At 41.5% G+C, this 7,101-nt stretch overlaps 1 non-coding gene across 1 annotated transcript; it reads right to left on the bottom strand.

Annotated features, from left to right (window-relative positions):
- Positions 1-4,261: 4,261 nt before the first annotated feature.
- On the bottom strand, positions 4,262-4,335 carry TRNAR-UCU (transfer RNA arginine (anticodon UCU)). Its single transcript has one exon. It is a non-coding gene; the product is annotated as a tRNA-Arg (tRNA).
- Between the last annotated feature and the right edge of the window lie 2,766 nt (positions 4,336-7,101).

Here is a 7,101-nt window from a genome sequence, read left to right on the forward strand (position 1 = left end):
ACTTAAGTGTTAAGGGGTTTGTTTGTGAAGAAACAAGGGAAATGAACTTCACTTTCAACTCTCTTTTTAAAGGGTGAGACCCAGCACGACTCCCTTCCATTCCCCCATGGAGTAATTAACTCAACCCAATTAGAAGAAAGAGAAACAAAACTTTTCAGGGAGGAGGAGTTAGAAAAAGTTTGCGGAAGAAAGAGATACTGTATGTGGCCACTGTTCTGACCTAGGCTTCCCCAAAAAGCACAAAGCAGATTCCTGGTCCCGACAACCCCCCCTTATTATTATTATTATTATTATTATTATTATTATTATTATTATTATTATTGTTGTTGTTGTTGTTGTTGTTGTTGTTGTTATTGTTATTATTATTGTTATTATTATTATTATTAATTAGATTTTTATACCGCCCTTCTCCCGAAGGACTCAGGGCGGTTTACAGCCAAAATAAAAACAATAGCAATGTACAATTAAAACAAAATTTAAAAACTTATTATATAATTGGCTGAAATTTAAACACATTTAAAATCTAAAACCCCTTAAAATTCATCTAAAAATTTAGAATTAAAAAATTTAAAATTTAAGCCAGCCCCGCGCGAGTAAATAAATACATTTTCAGCTCGTGGCGAAAGGTCCGAAGGTCAGGCAATTGGCGCAAGCCGGGGGGAAGTTTGTTCCAGAGGGTAGGAGCCCCCACAGAGAAGGATCTTCCTCTGGGGGCCACCAGCCGACATTGCTTGGCGGATGGCACCCTGAGAAGTCCCTCTCTGTGTGAGCGTACGGGTCGGTGGGAGGCGTGAGGTAACAGTAGGCGGTCCCATAAGTACCCAGGCCCTAAGCCATGGAGCGCTTTAAAGGTAATAACCAAAACCTTAAAGTGCACCCGAAAGACCACAGGCAGCCAGTGCAGTCTGCACAGGAGTGGTGTTACATGGGTGCCGCGTGCGGCTCCCTCTATCACCCGCGCAGCTGCATTCTGAACTAATTGAAGCCTCTGAGTGCACTTCAAGGGGAGCCCCATGTAGAGAGCATTGCAATAATCCAAGCGAGAGGTGACAAGAGCATGAGTGACTGTGCATAAGGCATCCCGATCAAGAAAGGGGCGCAACTGGCGAACCAGGCGAACCTGGTGAAAAGCCCTCCTGGAGACGGCCGTCAAATGATCTTCAAACGACAGCCGTCCATCCAGGAGGACACCCAAGTTGCGCACCCTTTCCATTGGGGCCAATGACTCGCCCCCAACAGTCAGCAGCGGCTTATTAAACAAACAGTGAATTCCTCTCATTCACCTTCAGCAAAGGCCTGGCCAACAGTCTTTCAAACGTGAATTTATGACCACAGACCTTATCTAGCTTGGAAAGCTGCCATGTAAATATTTTCTGAACTCAGTGCTGTGCAAGGGAAGATTTGGCACAGAGTCTCTGAGATTTACGGACAGATCTTCACACTCCTGAACCGAATGACCCAACAAACTAATTGTCTCCTGCAAAAGCCCACTCCCCTTTCACTCCTCTTTTATTCCCTCTGGGAGGGGCCATTCATCGTCCACCTGTGGCCTTACTCCCACGTCGACCCTTGTTCTTTAGCTGTTCCCTTCTTCTGGCAACTCTGCACATACATGGGCACACTGGGAACAGGCTCCAGCTGTTCGTCTGCCTGACTGATGTCTGACTCCGAAGGCAGCTGATAACTGGCATACGGCCCTGGCTCCTTCTCTGCCTCCGACCCAGAGCCCTCGTCCGAGCCTTCCCCAGACTCCAGGACTGGCCCATGTTCCTCCCCAACCTCCTCACTGTCCGAATCTGCTGCCAGCTCTGCCGGCCGCTGGTGGGTCACAACAGCCATGAGTGGCATTGAATTCATTGGTAGGAGTGCTAACATCGATGAAGCAAGCCATTGAAGAAGCCCATGGCCTCCCACCCCCAAATGGCATTTCTCCTTCTTTTGACCTCCTTACCTATTGTCTTTCTTTGAAAATACAGCATGTAATACACCCACCCACCCACACCCACACACATTCTATTCTATTCTATTCTATTCTATTCTATTCTATTCTATTCTATTCTATTCTATTCTATTCTATTCTAACAAATGTGTAAAGTTGTAAAATGGGAGAAAACTTGCTTAACAAATGTCTCACTTAGCAACATAAACTTTGGGCTCAATTGTGGTCATAAGTCAAGGACTATCTGTATATAGTAGTGTAGGGTTTCCTGCCTAGGCAGGGGGTTGGACTAGAAGACCTCCAAGGTCCCTTCCAACTCTGTAATTCTATTTTCTGTTGTATTGGTGAAACGAGGACCCAGATTGTTGAGGGCTACCTGGATTATCCTTCTTCTTAAGCTGAGGGGAAGAAGAGCCAAGATTTATTTAAAAAATATCAACAGTAGAGTTGAGCATCAGACAAGAAAATCCAAATCAGAGGTGACCATAACTTTATTAGAGCGACTCAGGCTGTACGAAACAGTTGGATGTTTGGGAGTTCCAGGAATAATTCATTAGACATGGGAGATCAATGCTAGAATAACATTTTCTTGATGGGCTCATTACTTCTTCTTCAGCTTTACTGTGGAACCTTTGCCATTACAATGTCCTTCGATATTGTCCTTTGATTGCAGATGATTGTAGGTGTTGTTATTCCTAAAAACAGAAAGGGAAGTAGATTCAACCTGTCCTCCGCTGGATTTTGGAATTGATGAAACGGGACAGGGAATTTACCAGGGCTTTCAGGAGTTGTTTGGATTCCTTGTGTTTTGACCTAGGCTTCCCAAGAGCATGAAGCAGACTCCTCGCCCCGATAAAACCTCTTTTATTTAGGTTAAAGGGAAATTCCTCTACGGCAAAGTCCCGGCAAACAGTCTTTCATGAGATTTCACAACTACAGACTTTGGAGAGTGGCCAGGCCGATATCTTTCAGACGCCGCAATACTTGGCAAGAATACAGTAATGAACTAATTGTCTCCTGCAGACTCCCCTCCCCTTCCACTCCTCTTTTATTCCCTCTGGGAGGGGCCATTCACCGTGCACCTGTGCCTTTACTCCTGAGTCGGCCCTTGTTCTTTAGCTGTTCCCTTCATCTGGCAATTCTACACTGGGAACTGGCTCCAGCTGTTCATCTGCCTCACTGATGTCTGACTCTGAAGGCAGCTGATAACTGTCAGACGGCCCTGGCCCCCTCTCTGCCTGTGGTGCAGAGCCCTCATCAGAGCCTTCCCCAGACTCCAGGACTGGTCCAGGTTCCTCCCCAACCTCCTCACTGCCTGAGTCTGCCACCAGCTCCTCTGGCTGCTGGCCACTGGCGGACCACAACACCTTGTCACGAAATCATGGATATACAACATAACTCTCATGAACTTGGAAACACCAGGTGGAGAATATGTGTGTGCGTGCTTCTTTTAAAACGAAAAAAAATATGTCTCGGGATAGGGCTCAAATACTTGGAAGCACCGATCAAGCATGCCTTGGCAACTCCCTCTGTGTTAAACAATTCAGAGAAAAAGGCAGAACGAACCATAACCTTTTTATTTTCATGACATGAGAAGGGGAGATGGCTGAAATTTCATGAGATTTGGTAATCTTGGCAGATTGTCAGCGTTTTAGGGATGGAGGCAGGGTGTGTGTGTGTGTGAGACACTCAAGGTCTGGAAAGGTCACTGACCTCTGACTCAAGTAAGCTCTTCAGAATATTTTGCTAGAATGTCTTCAACAACCTCCAACCTTTCAACAGTGCAAGAAGGTGGAAACACAACAAAGAAAACAAAGAGGACCAGCGAATCTTGCATTTTATTTAAACAGAAATCCTTCGATGGAATGATTTCAGTTGAACCAGGGGAAGATAAACTAGAGCTACAGAATATCAGAAGCAGAAAAGATTATTATTTTAAAAAAAGGATACCTTTTAAAATATTTCAAGAAATAGTTCTTTAAATGCCAAATGAGATAAAAACAGGCAGTAAAAATAGGCAAATAAATAAAACTCCAGTGTATTGTGAGGTTTTAAATATAGGAAGCAATAATAACAATAACAACAAGAACCTTAAAACAATAAAGGCCTTCAAAGCAAAACCAGAAAGAAATACAAAGGACGAAGCATTTGTGCCATGCAAATCTGGCCACAAACGTCTGAGAGAACGCAGACTGCCTGACCCTGGGGATTTGAGTCTTTGCCGTTCATTTTATCTCTTCCAAATCCTCCAGAATTAAATAGAAGCAATCAGCATCTCATGCTCCAAGACGAGCGAAAAATTAAGACACCTGTCCTGGAGACCATCTCTGCCGGGACTCGAACCCGGAACCTCTGGATTAGAAGTCCAGCGCGCTCGTCCATTGCGCCACAGAGACCTCACCGCAAGCTCAGCATCAGGACCAGAACTGAAAAAGCACATACCTTCTGCATCACTGCTGAGCAATTTCAGCATCCTTCTATTTCTGGGTCGCATTGTTGGGGAGGGCCAGAGGGAAAACCTGGAGCCGGAATCTTATTTCCTCAATTCATCGGGTAGATTCCTTTCCACATTCCCCCATCCTTTGCTTTAACGGGGGAGAAAAGGAGTGTGCAAGAGGAAAATTCTATATATAATTCATTGGGTATTCTTCATCTCTGTCACAAAGAGTGGAAGAGACAGCAAAAACCTGGAGCTGGGATTGAAATATCGGGTCAGCTGTTTGCTTTCAGTTCAAGGCATCTATGGCTAGCACCATGGACAGCGCAAAATGCCCAGCTTTGAACATGACGCCATTAATTCTATTCCAGCGGGAACTTTGCCAATATTCTCCCCACGCTGGTGATAATCAAATGCAGAGAAGCATTTTGTAGCTTTCGTTAAGGAAAAACAACAACAACAACAGAAAATAAACAACAATAACAACAAAAAATAGATGAATTGCAATGCTTAAAAACCCACGATTTGCCAGAATAGTTTTAGAACAATAGAATAGAATAACAAAGTTGGAAGGGACCTTGGAGGTCTTCTAGCCCAACCCCCTGCTTAGGCTGGAAACCCTACACCATAATAGACAAATGGTTATCCAACATCTTCTTAAAAACTTCCAGTGTTGGAGCATTCACAACTTCTGGTGGCAAGCTGTTCCAGAAGTTGTTCTGACTGTCAGGAAATTCCTCCTTAGTTCTAAGTTGCTTCTCTCCTTGATTAGTTTCCACCCATTGCTTCTTATTCTGCCCTCAGGTGCTTTGGACTCCCTCTTCTTTGGGGCAGCCCCTGAGATACTGAAAGACTGCTATTATGTCTTTCCTAGTCCTTCTCTTCATTAAACTAGACATATCCAGTTCCTGCAACCATTCTTCATATGTTTTAGCCTCCAGTCCTCTAATCATCTTAGTTGACTCTTCTCTGCACTCTTTCTAGAGTCTCAACATCTTTTTTACATCGTGGAAACCAAAATTGAATGCAAGATTCAAAGTGTGGAATGTACTTACCAAGGCATTATAAAATGGTATTAACCCTTCACCTGATCTTGATTCTATCCCTGGTTTTCATCCAGACGCTAACAGAAACCATGGACAGGACTAATTAAATTAGATCAGCTGTTGATTTAAGACCTGGCCATGTGAAAGATGTTCATAAAAGAAGTTTTGATTACTCAAAAGTAAGCAACTTCATTTTAGAAACAGACCAGGTTTCAACATCATGTTAAAACATAAAGCTTCAAATGGCTGTGTGAAGTCAACCAACATGGTTTATATTCTTTAAATTGTTGGCCAAAAAACCCCCCCATAATTTGTTGCTGCGTCAGTACCTGGAAGAGAATGAATGGTCTTCTCCAGATTTTTCTAAAGTAAGTCCAAACGAGAATTCTGATGTGACGTGGAACTTCTGACCCTTCAGATCAGAGTGTCATACATATTCTGGAAAGGGTCAGAGTTTAACTGCTCAAAACAAAATCAGTATAAATAAGCATGCTTATGTTGGACCTGAATATATGACCTGGTTTGCCATCTGCCACCGTCGTGCTTCACCAACACACAATGGAAATATTTGGGTCTCAATTGCAGTGAACATACAGTATCGTTAAGTGTTGTACCTTATGATTCTTGGCGGATGTATCTTTTCTTTTTATGCACACTGAGAGAATATGCACCAAAGACAAATTCCTTGTGTGTCCAATCACACTTGGCCAATAAAGAATTAAATCTCTCTCTCTCTCTCTCTCTCTCTCTCATCTCTCTCTCATCTCTCTCTCAGTCATCTCTCTCTCTCTCTCTCTCTCTCTCTCTCTCTCTCTATATATATATATATATATATATATATATATATATATAAATATATATATATATATATATATAAATATATATATATATATATATATATATATATATATGTTTTCTGAGGTTTTCACGGGTGTTTGTATATAGGTCTTTGGTTGTTCGGGTTTTCTCCCGTGTAAAATTGGAAGTGTCTTGGCGACGATTGCTCCCAGAAGCACGAAGCTGAAGCCTGAAGATGACGAATGAGACTTCGTCGAAACGTCGCCAAGACACTTCCAATTTTACACGGAGAAAACTAACAACTAAAGACATATATATATATATATATATATATATATATATATATATATATATATATATATATATATATATATATATATATATATATATAATCTATCTATCTATCATCTATCTATCTAATCTGTCTATCTCTCTCTCTCTCATCTATCTATCTATCTATCTTTCTTTCTTTCTTTCTTTATCTATTATCTATCTATCTATCTATCTATCTATCTATCTATTTTTCTATCTATCATCTATCTATCTAATCTGTCTATCATCTCTCTCTCTATCTCTCTCTCATCAATCTGTCTATCTATCTATCTAATCTATCTATCATCTATCTATCTAATCTGTCTATCATCTCTCTCTCTCTCATCTATCTGTCATCTATTTATCTATCTATCTATATCTTTCTTTCTTTCTTTCTTTCTTTATCATCTATCTATCTATCTATCTATCTATCTATCTATCTATCTATCTATCTATCTATCTATCTATCTATCTATCTATCTATCTATCTATCTATCGTCCTTCCATACGCAAATATTTCATTAAACTAGACATACCCAGTTCCTGGAACCTTATCACAACATAAATAT

The sequence above is a fragment of the Ahaetulla prasina genome, chromosome 17 (genome assembly GCF_028640845.1).
Source record: "Ahaetulla prasina isolate Xishuangbanna chromosome 17, ASM2864084v1, whole genome shotgun sequence".
NCBI lineage: Eukaryota > Metazoa > Chordata > Lepidosauria > Squamata > Colubridae > Ahaetulla > Ahaetulla prasina.